This window comes from Rhinoraja longicauda, chromosome 18, assembly GCF_053455715.1.
Source record: "Rhinoraja longicauda isolate Sanriku21f chromosome 18, sRhiLon1.1, whole genome shotgun sequence".
NCBI classification, from domain to species: domain Eukaryota; kingdom Metazoa; phylum Chordata; class Chondrichthyes; order Rajiformes; family Arhynchobatidae; genus Rhinoraja; species Rhinoraja longicauda.
The window spans coordinates 6494765-6508687 of record NC_135970.1 but is presented as its reverse complement, the minus strand read 5'-3'; the positions used below and the strand labels follow the sequence as shown (position 1 = coordinate 6508687).

General features: G+C 42.1%; 1 protein-coding gene across 1 annotated transcript in view; it reads left to right on the top strand.

The window, feature by feature from the left end:
* The window catches only part of LOC144602214 (oxysterols receptor LXR-alpha-like), a 442571-nt gene that overhangs the window by 307293 nt on the left and 121355 nt on the right, over positions 1 to 13923 (top strand). The window lies entirely within an intron of this gene.

The window sequence follows — 13923 nt, the reverse complement described above, 5'->3', positions numbered from 1 at the left end:
CATGTTGCAGGCTCCATTCTTTTGCAGAGGAAGCTCACATGCAATCCTGAATTCAAGACAAATACTTTTCGTAGACTGGGAAAGACAAATAAAATGAAGAGGAAATCATTAAAGAACAATCAGAGAAGAGCAAATGTCAGACAGTCTATTGTTGGATTGAGAGTCCATGTGAGCATAAGCATATAACTGTCATACATGAGGCTGGTGAGCTGTGGACCTGTCTCACATTTGGATTAATATAAACTGAGAAAAAACATAGACCACGGTTGAAGAGGGGAAGAAATAATTTGTCAGATTCAATGTATTCAGCAAAATAGTATATGGAAGAAACTGAAGCTAGCATTCCTGGTAAAATAAAGTAGCACTGCATTAAATAAATCAAAGCACTTGAGCAATGATTTAATTGCGATATTAAAATATCTTTTGATTAGAATAATGGAATTACCAACTGGGCATATAGTGCAGATCACCAAATTTGCAAGCAAATTGTAAAAAGATACAAGAGTCACAGAATACTGAAATTAGAGGTCTTCAATTATCCTCATACAGTATGGAATAATAACAGTATAAAGAGTAAATACAGGGATGAGTACTTGAAATGTAAATGATTTTCACCAGTGTTTTCAAACCACTGAAGATGGAAGCAGTGACAAGAAATTAACCAGGTTAAGTGGAAACATTTAAGCAGCAATTATATCAATGGATTTTCAATGTTTAGAAAGAAAGGACAAACTACAATCAAGGGTACTTAATTAAATAGGGCAAATTTCATTGCGTGAAAAAAAATATTTACCTTGGCAAATTAAAATTAGCAGCTAAAAAGGGTTTAGACAATGGAATGCCTTCATGATTCCGATACGAAGAAGGATATCTGATGTGAGGGAGATAGGAGAGCATCTAAGGTTGGAGCTCCCTGGATATCTACCATGGTGGGATTAAAATTAAACAGACAAAAAAGGCTGACAACAAACATTTTCCATTATAGAAGAGAAACCAGTCCAATTCATAAACACAGCAGAGAGCTAAAAAGGAGAACAAAAAGTCCAAAACGAGGCCATGAGATCAAATTAGTAGTTAATGTAAATTCAACCAAAAATACTTTGATAAGCATCAAAATTAAACTGGTCATAAGGGAAGATATGCACCATAACCTTGAGAGGCAGGGAGCACAGTTGAGGCATAAAATGAGTGCACTAAACTAATGAACAAAACGCAGATAGTCAGAGATCTATTCTTCATCCTGGTGATGTGAACAGTGATGCAATTAGCACATTGCGTTACTATTTCCTGTTGCTTTACATGATTCAAGGCTTCACACATCTATGGAATGTCTAATATTGCAGCAGGCTCCCCATTGTTGATACTCATGGATATCAAGGAATATACAGGGTAGGATAAATTTTAAAAATTATAGATTCTGAAAGCTCAATGTTTCAGACAGATTGGAGAAATATAGTTGCAGGGGTAAAATTAAAATGCCTGGCAAAATATTAGCAAGTAAAATTAAGGAAGCCCTAAAAATGTTCAATATGCAAAGGGAAAGGAAATAACAGAAGAGTCTGAAGAAGTGTCACAACCCAAAACGTTCTCTATCCATTCTCTGCACTGATGCTGCCTGATTCAATGAGTTCCTCCAGTACTTTGTATTTAACGAAAACAAGAGTAGGTCCTGTTAGAGTATAAGACAATTGCCTAAGAATGCAAAAGTTCTGAATTGATATTTTGCACATCTTCATGGAAGAGGAAAATGATAAAGGCACTGATACTAAAAAGGAAGAATATGAAGTAAGGATATATAAAATATATATTAAGAGAATTAGCATATTTGAAACTTACTTGGATGAAATGTATGCAGACTCTGAAAAACAAGTGTTTATATTGTTATAGATTTTTTATGATGTGCACTTTGCTGGCATTTATTGCCCATTTCCAGTTAAGCCTCCTCAACAGTTAAGCCATTTTTGAGTTAACCAGGGTCAAGTAGAGGCCAGACTGGGAGGATGGCAAGCTTTCCCTCTTGAAGGAAGACATTGTGAACTAAATTGGTTTTGTTACTATGTGCTGGTCATTATCAATAATAATTAGTCATTGAACACAATACGGACTAAATTCCACAGCTGCTATTGTGGGGTTTGAATTCCAATCTCTGGATTGTGAGTCAAAGCCTCTCAGTTATTTGTCAAAAAAATTAAGCCTTGTGTCACTAATTGTAACTTCCAAAGTCAGGCTGAGTGGGCAAATTAATGGGAACATTTCTGTGGAATTACATAAATCACTTTTGAGGGAGGCAGAGGAAGCTCAAGGATAGTCACTTCAAATGTGTTAAGTTGTCCAAATAAGTTAATTCAAAGTTTTGCAGCAGCATCAGAGATTATCATGTATCGTGTAGCAAATTAGCATTTCCACAAATTCCTAAGTGGCAGATGAATCAAAAAGTAGCTATCCATATACTTAATCTATATTAGGAAAGATTAATATAGAAAGCTGGTTGAAAACTGCCAAAGTATGAGAAACCAAAGGTTATAGCTGATAGGAGTTTTAGTGGCTGAAGATTAGAATGCTGTGCATTTCCACTGGGGCTGGTACAACTGCCTTGGCATATCATTATATGTACAGGAAGGAACTGCAACTGCTGGTCTAAACCGAAGATAGACACAAAAAGTTGGAGTAACTCAGCGGGGCAGGCATCTCTGGAGAGAAGGAATGGGTGATGTTTCGGTCTCGACCCGAAACGTCATCCATTCCTTCTCTCCAGAGATGCTGCCTGTCCCGTTGAGTTACTCCAGCTTTTTTGTGTCTATCGTATGTACAAATGATTTGTTCAAATCTTAGAGCTATGATAAAGACATCTGCCTCTGATATAGTTGTGCAGCTAACAAAAAGCACCATAAATGGGAGGACACCAGTAACTGTATAGAATAGAGGAATTTAAGTGTCGACTGATCTCTTAAGGTGATAGCACAGGTAGATAAAATAGCTAGAAAGGCATATGGAATACTCGCCTTTATTGACCAAGGCACAGACATGCTCACAGAGGTCATTCTAGAAATGTATAAAATACTACAAATAGAAATTACCATAAATATTCAGCAGGTCAGAAAAAAGATGCTCTCTTCTCAGCTACTCTGTGGAGAAAGATAGGAGGGGGAGGGGGGTGGAGGAATGGGGAGGGGGGAGGGAGGGGAGGGGACGGGAGGAGAAGAGGTGGGGGGAGAGGGGAGGGTGGAGGAGAGGGTGCTGCACCAATGCAGGAGCGGTTTGGGCACAATGGGTCCACTTGGTCTAGTTTCCTTTAAACTTTGCCCCTCACACCTTCAAGGTATGCCCTCTGGTTTTTGACATTTCCACCGTGGGTAAAAGGTTCTGACTGTCTAGTCTATCTATCCCTCTCATGTTTTTATATACTTCTATCAGGTCTCCCCATAGCCTCCAAGGAAAACAATCCAAATTTTCAGCACTATTGATGCTGATTGGGATGGTCAGTCAGATTGCAAAAATGTGCTGGGTCCAGGACATATCTTTAGAGATGTGCACACCCAGGAACATGACATTATTGATTCTCTCCACCACTGCCCCATCTATGAACACAGGTTTGTGTATCCTCAGCCTTCCTCTGCTATAGTTATCAATCTTGGTTTTACTGATTTTGAGAGCTAGGTCTTTGTTCTGGCACAATTCAGTCAGACGATTGCTGTTCCTCCTATATTCCAAGGCATTACCCATAAATCGTCCAACAAAACCGATATCATCGGCAAATTTAAAGATGGAGTTAGAACTATGTCCAGCTACAGTCATGGTTATAGAGCAAGGTGCTAAGCACACACCCTTGAAGCCCATGAGCTAATGGTTATCGAGGAGGAAGTGTTGCCAATTCGTGCCAATTGTGTTCTGTTCATAAGCAAGTCGAGGATCCAGTGGCAAGGGGATGGCAGAGACCCAGTCCCCTGAGCTTGATGATAAATTTGGAGGGAATGATGGTGTTGGCATTGGTGTTCATAGACAGCTGTAGTCTATAAACAACAGCCTGGTATATGTGTTTTTATTGTCCAAGTGGTCTAGTGCAGAGTGGAGAGCCAGCAAGATCGCATCCTCCATTGATCTATTGAGGCGGAGGGCAAATTGTAGTGGGTTCAGGTTCTTGCTGAGGTAGGAGTTGATATGTGCCAAACCAACCTCTTAAGGCACTTCATCACCACGTAGTGCTAATGGTCAGAGGTCATTTGAGGTATGTCCTCTTACTCTTATTGGGTATTATTGATGCTATTTTGAAGCTGGTGGGAACCCCAGACATCAGTGATGATAGATTGAAGATATCTGTTAAAATTCCAGGCAGTAGGCCCGCATAGTTTTTGAGAATGCGACCAGGAACACCATCAGACTCCTTATGAGGGTTCACCCTCCTGAAGGGTCTTCAGACATCTGCCTCGGTCACTGACATTGTAATACCATCAGAAGCAAAGTGTGCCGAAGAAGGAACATTCCCTATCGAAGAATGTGTATTGCCATCATATTACTATCATATTCATGTGACACTTAACCTTATGGGGTTGGGCATCCCAGAATGGTACTCTACACCTATGAAGGAATTATTCCTTTGTCTTGGTCCGAAGAAGGGTCTCAACCTGAAAGGTCATCTGTTCCTTTTCTCCAGAGATAGTGTTTAACCCGCTGAGTTACTCCAGCTTTTTTTGTCTATCTTTGGAATTATTCCAACAGCTCTGCAACACCAGATCATCGATGCCATGTTGCAGAATGCCCGTATCGCACTGGAGACGGACAATGCCAAACTGGCTGCAGAGGACTTCCAGAGCAAGTAAGTGACCTAGTTCCTTTCTTTAACTAAAAATCCTATACATTGTAGCACCTCAGTTCCAAAGACAAAGTCCACTGTCCACAATGAGTCAGAGTGATTGTGTGGAAACAGGCCCTTCGGCCCAACTTGGCCACACCGGCCAACATGTCCCAGCTACACTAGTCCCACCTGCCCGAGGTGGAGCTTAATCTTACAGTACTCAAAGGGTCTCAACCCAAAACGTCTCTCCAGAGATGCTGCCTGTCCCGCTGAGTTACTGCAGCTTTTTGTGTCTAAATCTTAGGTTTTAACCAGCATTTGCAGTTTCTTCCTACACATTGTAGCGCATCAGTTCCTTAGACAAAGTCCAATGTCCACAATGAAATAGAGGTGAATCGGACAGTATCCTGGCTTACAGAAGGAACGTTCAAAAGACTGATAACTGAGGGGAAGAAGTTGTTCCTGAGTCTGGCTGTGCGCACTTTCAACCTTCTGTCCATTTGGTCTGACGAGAGGGGAGAAGAAGGCTTACAGTTCACTTCTCTCCTTATCTGACACCCTTTAGTTTGTGGGATGCAGTGCAGTTATACACACACAAATGCAGCCCATAGATCTCAGCTGGGCATGTAGGCATCTGCTACGGAAGCTGTGACCTTGACCTTGACCTTCCACTGACAATGCTCTCCTGCAGCTCTTCCCCCTCCATGTCTCAACCTCGCGGTATGAACGTTCACTTCTCAAATTTAAATAACCCCTGCATTCCATCTCTCTCCTGCATTCTCTCTCTCTCTTTCAGAGCAAGTAAACAACCTATTTGCTTTCTTTTAATAAAAATCCCAACCATGGCATTTCCTAGGCTGGTAATCCTTTTGTGTGTGACAGTCATCACGGTGGTGCAGCGGTAGATTTGCTGCCTCACGGCGCCAGAGACCCTGGTTCGATCCTGACTACGGGTGCTGTGTACGGAGTTTGCACGTTCTCCCCGTGACCTGCGTGGGTTTTCTCCGGGATCTCCGGTTTCCTCCCACACTCCAAAGACGTACAGATTTGTGGGATAATTGAATTGGTATAATTGTAAGCATTGTCCCTAGTGTGTGTAGGATAGTGTGCGGGGATCACTGGTCGGCGCGGACTCTGTGGGCCGAAGGGCCTGTTTTAGCGCTGTATCTCTGCACTCAACTAAACATTGTGGGCTCCATCTGTCTCTAAAACATACTAAAACTAGACACGGTTGGGTCAATTCCAGGCACCATCATGGTGAACCTCTCCTGCACCGTCGGCTCAGGGTCATTGAGATAGAGGATGGGGAATCGTTGGGGAGAAGGAAAGGTAGAAGCGAGGGGTTCTACAGTTTCAAGACAGAGTTAGATTTAGCTCAGAGGGCTAACCGAATCAAGGGATATGGGGAGAAAGCAGGAATGGGGTACTGATTTTGGATGATTAGCCATGATCATACTGGCTCGTAGGGCCGAATGACCTACTCCTGCACCTATTTTTTATGTTTCTACGTTGTTAAGGGAGCAGTTGATGGGAAAAGTGGTAATAAACATATCGAACCCAAAGGAAACTGGCGCACAATTAATGATAAATGTAGCAGGACTTAGTGAACATATAGAACAGCTGCGAGGGAAGATACAGACGGTGGCAGCAAGGGGATTTATGGATGCCGAAACACTCAGTAGACAGGAGATGAAGAAAGTTAAAATATACAACATAGGACAATATAAACAAGGAGTTTATATAGCGATATACAATCCTCCAGCACATGCTGGAATAATTTTTGAAGAGCCGAAGGGCATTAGGATAGAGTGATGTCATCAAGGTGTAAATCACTGGGTCTTCTCAAATACGATGTGTATAGTTGTGTATTTACACATTATAATAACTGCAAGCTTGCAATAGATCTTAAGACTAATGTACACCCATGAATTAGGACTATAACGCATGGAGGGACAACATAGAACTGGTGTGAATGGTGATCGATGGTTGGCATAGACGGTGGGCCAAAGGGCCTGTTTTCAAGTTGTATCTCTCTAAACTCTTTGAGCTCCAAGTATTCAAAGTTGCACAGTTATTGATTGTAGTTTTTATTTTTTTATTTTGGCATAATAGCAAGCAATATAAGAAGTGGAAGTCTCTGATATTTGTCAGGCAGGTAGGAAATGAGATAGACAAGTAGCAATTACTCCTAGTTGGTGTTATTAAATATGTGTAGGAAGGAACTGCAGATGCTTGTTTAAACCAAAGATAGACACAAAATGCTGGAGTAACTCAGCAGGACAGGCAGCATCTCTGGAGAGAAGAAATGAGTGACGTTTCGAGTGGAGACCCTTCTTCAGACTAGTCTTCGTGTTATTAAATCTGGCTTACTTGAGCATGGCCAGGAGCCATCAGGAGGATTTGATGCAGGAATTTCTAGAAATCATAAGAAAATTGAGCAAAGTGGTTAACCGAAGATTCTTATTTATTGGAAAAGCATGATGGGAAATGAGGACAACATATTGAAGGGAACGTGAAGGTCATGTTAGGAGAGGCAATGAATAGATTAGGCAAGTGCTTAGATTGCAAGGTACTGATGCAAAGATGAACATAAGATGTTTGTAAACCAGGCTGTGGAAATATAATTGATGATATGAAAGAGGAGTTATTTTATGACACCCATAACGAGAGAAAATTAGAGTAGTTTCTAAGCACAGGGAAAGTCCCAGCTGTCAATCAGTTTGAGGCAAGTCAGCAGATATAAATCAATAAACTAAGACTACAAAGAAAAGTATGTGACTCGTGACTTATTGCAAGTATGTAAAATCCGCATGTAACTATTGAAACGCGAATGGTATAAAGCACTGTGTTTTGAGTCAGAGGAGCCACTCCCAGTATATACTCAAGTCAAGTTAAGTCAATTTTATTTGTATAGCACATTTAAAAACAACCCACGTTGACCAAAGTGCTGTACATCTGATTAGGAAAAAAAATGAAACATACAGTAGCACGCAAACATAACAGCACATACAAAACAGTTCACAGCGCCTCCTCAATGAGCCTCAAACGCTAGGGAGTAGAAATGGGTTTTGAGCCTGGACTTAAAGGAGTCGATGGAGGGGCAGTTCTGATGGGGAGAGGGATGCTGTTCCACAGTCTAGGAGCTGCAACCGCAAAAGCGCGGTCACCCCTGAGCTTAAGCCTAGACCGCGGGATAGTGAGTAGGCGGGATAGTGCCAAGGCCTAAATAAAATGACGTTCGAGAAACTCATCACTGCTCTGTGAGATTTATTTTGTGTGCTGTCCTGATCTGAGCTGTAATTAAGAGGATGACTGGGCCCCGTGTGAAAGCCACATTCATGTGCAGGTCAAGCACACAAATCCTTCCAACTGTTGTTGTGTTTGATAAACATCCTGAGTTTTTTTGAGAAAGTAACAGGTAGAATAAATAAAGTAGAATCATTGGATGAGATGACTTTGGATCATCAGAAAATCTTGATGAAGCCCCACAAAATTTTTTTAAATTAAAATACATGGGATTAAATTGAATGGGTCTTTATTGGCATTTCAGGCAGTGACTATTGGGGTACTGCAAGGATCAGTGTTTGAGGCCCAGCCATTCATAAAATATTTCAATCAACAGCAGGAGGGAATTGATTGTAGTATTTCTAAGTTTCCCAAGAATATGAAACTAGAAGGGGTTGTCAGCTGTAAGGAGAATAGAAAGATGCTTTGAGGTGATTTAGATACATTGAGTGAGAGAATAAAGACATGACAGATGCAGCATAATGTGGATTAGTGTGGTCAGCAATTTTGATAGGAAAAAACAGCAGAAATGGAAAATATAATTTAAATGATTTGAGAAATATTTAGAAATATTAAATGATTAAGAAAGCTAACTCAATGCTCGCATTTATTTCAAGAGGGCATGTATACAAAAACAAGGATGTGATATGGCTCTATAAGATGCTGGTTAGGCCACATTTGGAATATTGTGAGCAATTTTGGGCACCATGCCTGAGGAAGGATGTGCTGGCTCTGAAGAGGGTCCAGAGGAGGTTTACAAGAATGATCTCAGGAATGAGTAGGTTAACCTATGATGAGCATTTATCGGCACTGGGCCTGCACTTGCTGGAGTTTAGAAGAATGAGGGGGGAACCTCATTGAAACATAAAGAATAGTGAAAGGCTTGGATAGAGTGGATGTCGAGGGAGTGCCGTCAAACGCGCATCATATGTTAATTAACCGACTAATTTCTGGGATCATTCTTGATAAATGGTGAGTAATATCACAGTAATTCCCCTTCCCATTCCCACATTGACCTTTCTATCCTAAGCCTCCTCCATTGTCAGAGTGAGGCTAAACACAAATTGGAGGAACAGCATCGCATATTTCACTTGGGCAACTTACAACCCAGTGGTATGAATATTGATTTCTCGAACTTCAAGTAACCTCTGCATTCCCTCTCTCTCCCTTCCTCCCCCACCCAAGTCGTTCCAGCTTCTCGTTCTCACCTAGCAAACAGCTAACAACGGCCTATTTCCTTTATTATCGTTACTTTTTTGCATATCTTTCATGCGTTTGTTCTATATCTCCCGTTTCCCTTCCCGTAACTCAGTATGAAGAAGGTTCTCGACCCGAAACATCACCCATTTCTTCTCTCCAGAAATGCTGCATGTCGTGCGGAGTTACTCCAGCATTTTGTGTCTATGCTGGTTTAATCTGCTGTGAGCCAGTAATCTGCAGTGAGAGTTGAAGTTGATCCTGGGTATGCTCTCTTGGAGGATAATTAAAGTGCAGAATGCTACTTAAATTTGTTGTTGGTGCTCATTATGGAACCTGCAATTTGATCAAAAATGTTTGACCTAACAACCCTTCTTAACAGCCGGAAGCGAGCACCAGAAATAAACACAGTACTGATATCAATTTCAAGAATTACTAGAAGTTAGTGTTTACTGCTCCCTAGTGATTTTACTTGGGCTGGTGGTAGAATGGGAGAGCACTGAAGACAGGCTATGTACATCCATCTGCCGCAGGGGAGAGGGACAGGGGGGGAGAGGGATGGGAGGTGGGCAGAAGGGGAAGGAGGACTAGAGACTGGCAAAACACAAACAACTGCAGGAGAGGCTGTGGGGGTGGGGGAAGGACTGGAGGCAGGATGAGCACAGGACAGCTGCTGCAGAGGCAGAGGAACTGGAGGACGAGGTAGAATTATTAATCTTTTTCATGTTATGTAATACAGAATTCACCGAAATGGGGAACAAGGAGAACCCAACATGGAAACAGAGTCAATGTGTACATATTTTTTGTATTTATTCTGTGGCAGTGTCAGATATTTCCCACATTGAGGAAGTATTTTACTAACGGATAGATCACTGCTTTGAGAGGTTGGTTATGGTGCATATCAATTCCTACCTTAACAAGACCGTGGACACACTACAATTTTCCTATTGGCACAATATATCAACGGGGGATGTGATCTCCCTGGCTCTCCTAGCTGCATTGGACCACTTGGACAATCTGAACCTGTTCGTCAAGCTATTGTTCATTGATTACAGCTCAGATTTCAACACCATCATCCACTCCAAACCTGCTATCAAACTAAGGAAGATAGACACAAAAAGCAGCAGTAACTCAGCGGGACAAGCAGCATCTCTGGAGAGAAGGAATGGGTGATGTTTCGTGTCTATGTTCTCCAAAGATGCTGCCTGACCCACAGAGTTACTCCAGCAGGTTTTTGTCTTTTTTGTAAATGTGCACCTGCAGTTCCTTGTTTCAACAATTGGTTTGTCAGTTGGTGGAATCATGGTCCAGGAGGTATGAGCACATTCGTGATGGCTGATGATGGTGTAAAGGGTTTGAACATCCATGGTGCAGATACGCCAGTTGTGACTAGGGAATCAGAAATTATCAAATGGCAGTGGTTCTCATTTTCTGAACACACTTGACTTCCAAAATGTTTCCATTGTCAAGTGTACATATGAGTAAAGCATTTTGCCTAAGATGTCTGCGCCTTCCACTTACAGATCCAATTAATGCTCGGTGACAGCACAGGATCAGGCCCATCGGGCCACAATGTCTGTACCAAACATGATGCCAAGACAAACTATTTTCTGCCTGTACTTGACGTATCGTTCCATTCCCTCCATATCCATGTGCCTATCCGAAATCCTTTTAAATGCCACTATCATATCTGCCTCCACCATCACCCCTGGCAGTGTGTTCCAGGCACCCACCACCTTGTGTGAAAAAACGTGCTCCGCATATCTCCTTTAAACATTTCCCCTCTCACCCTGAAGCTAAGCCCCCTAGTATTTGATATTTCCACCCTGGAAAAATGTTCAGGTATCTACCCTATCTATGCCAGACATAATTTTATATACTTTCTATTAGGTCTCCTCTCAACCTCTGGATTTCCAGAGAAAATAATGCAAGACTGTCCAATCTTTCTTCATAGCTAATACCTTTTAATCCAGGCGTTATTCAGGTAAACCTCCTCTGCACCTTTTTCAAAGCCTCCACATCCTTCATGTATTGAGACCAGAAATGCACGCAATACTCCAAATGCAGCCTAACAAAAGTCCAAAGGCCTGCATCATGACTTCCTGACTCTCTTACTCAATGCCTCGAGCAATGAAGGTTGCATACCATATGCTTTCTTTTGCATTCTACTTATGTTATCACTTTCCACTTACCACTTTCAAGGAGTTATGGACTTGGACCCCAAGTTCTCTCTGTACATCAATGCTGAACGCTTGCCTTGCCATTAATTGCATATTTTCCCCTTATATTCAACCTCCTAAAGTGCAACATCTCACATTTGCTCTGATTAAATTCCGTCTGCCATTTCTCTGCCCATTTTAGTAGTTGATCTATATTCCACTGTATACTTTGACAGTCTTTCACACAGTCTACGATTCCAGAAATCATGTTGTCATCTGCAAACTTACTAATTAACAAATTTACATTTTGTTTCCAGCCATTTATCAATATCACAAACAACAGAGGTCCTAGCACAGATCTCTGCAGAACTCCACTGGTCACATGCCTCCAGCCTCAAGGAGCAAAGAGGTCCTTCTACAGTTGTACCGGGCCCTGGTGAGACCGCACCTGGAGTACTGTGTGCAGTTTTGGTCTCCAAATTTGAGGAAGGATATTCTTGCTATGGAGGGCGTGCAGCGTAGGTTCACTAGGTTAATTCCCGGAATGGCGGGACTGTCGTATGTTGAAAGGCTGGAGCAATTGGGCTTGTATACACTGGAATTTAGAAGGATGAGGGGGGATCTTATTGAAACATATAAGATAATTAGGGGATTGGACACATTAGAGGCAGGAAACATGTTCCCAATGTTGGGAGAGTCCAGAACAAGGGGCCACAGTTTAAGAATAAGGGGTAGGCCATTTAGAACGGAGATGAGGAAGAACTTTTTCAGTCAGAGAGTGGTGAAGGTGTGGAATTCTCTGCCTCAGAAGGCAGTGGAGGCTAGTTCGTTGGATGCTTTCAAGAGAGAGCTGGATAGAGCTCTTAAGGATAGCGTAGTGAGGGGGTATGGGGAGAAGGCAGGAACGGGGTACTGATTGAGAGTGATCAGCCATGATTGCATTGAATGGCGGTGCTGGCTCGAAGGGCTGAATGGCCTACTCCTGCACCTATTGTCTATTGTCTATTGTCAATATTGTCCTTTCCCAACCCTCTTCTATCAATAAGCCAGTTATGAATCTATACAATCAAGTCACTGCTAATCCCGTACATCTTAATTTTTTGGATCAACCTACCATTGGGGGACTTTATAAAATGCCATGTGGACATAATCCATCATCATCAATCACCTTTGTCAGCTTCTCGATCAAGTTAGTAAGATAAGAGCGGATGCATACAAAGCCATACTGATTGTCTCTAATTAACACATTCTCTGAATCCTATCTCAAAGAATCCTCTCTAAAGGCCTTCCCACCACTACCGTGGGGCTCGCTGGTCTGGATTCTCTCTACTCCCGTTCTCAAACAAAGTAATAACATTAGCTACTCTCCAGTTCCCCGGGACTTTGCCTTTGGCTAGAGTAGATACAAAGCTCTTCGTCAATTCTCCTGCAATCTCCCCTCTTGCCTCTCAATAATCTGGGATAGATCCCATCAGGCCATAGGGATTTATTCACCTTAGTCCTCTAAAAGAGTCCCAGCAGCTACCTCCTTCTTAATCTCAAACTGCTCTTGCATATTATTCTTCAAACTGACCTTACTATCCTCCATATCCTTCTCTTTGGTGAATACAGATGCAAAGTACTTGTTTAATGCATTACCTACATCCCCTGACTCCAAACACAAATTCCCTCCTTTATCCTTGATCGGTCTTACCTTTGCCCTGGTTATCCTCATGTTTTTAAGTAAGTATGTAAAGCCTTGAGATTTTGTTTAATCCTACTCATCAAAGCCATTTTGTGGCCCCTTTTCACCCTTCTTAAGTTGAGTTCTTTCCTCCGTGTTTCATATTCCTCAATAGTTGAAAAGAACCACACAATGACCAATAGAAGCAGTTCCATCTTTCTTCGGAGATGGCCAAAGGCCATGCTGATGCACAGGTGAAGATGAATTTCATACCTATTAGTCCTTGCTGAGAGGTTTTCCTTGTCTTATTGATAACTTTTACTATATGGCCCTTGCACGGCAGGTCAAAAGGTCAAAGGATGTGACGTACGGAGTCACTCAAACGTTCTGGAGGACAAGCAAGCCTCCGGCATACACTCGTCAAACAAGCAACACGTACGTTCTTACCTGGAAGATACCGTCAAAATGGTCAGTTTTTCTGCTGCCTGACCCACTGAGTTACTCGAGCATTTTGTCTACCTTTGATTTAACCAGCATCTGCACTTCTTTCCTAGACATTTTGTCCGTTCCACTGCAAAATCTCCTCAAGGTATGTCTACTTTGAAGAAGTTCTCCTCCTCTCTCCGACGAGAGTTCAGCAACATCCTCTTTCACTGCTCCCCCTCTGTGATTCCGCTATATTATTTGGTCAGGCCAAACCCTTGTAAAATATGAAAAGATCAGTCCAACCCGAAATGTTGCCTATCCACGTTCTTCAGGGATGCTACCTGACCTGCTGAATTATTCTGGCATACGTGTCTTTCTCTGATATAAACTAGCATCTGCAG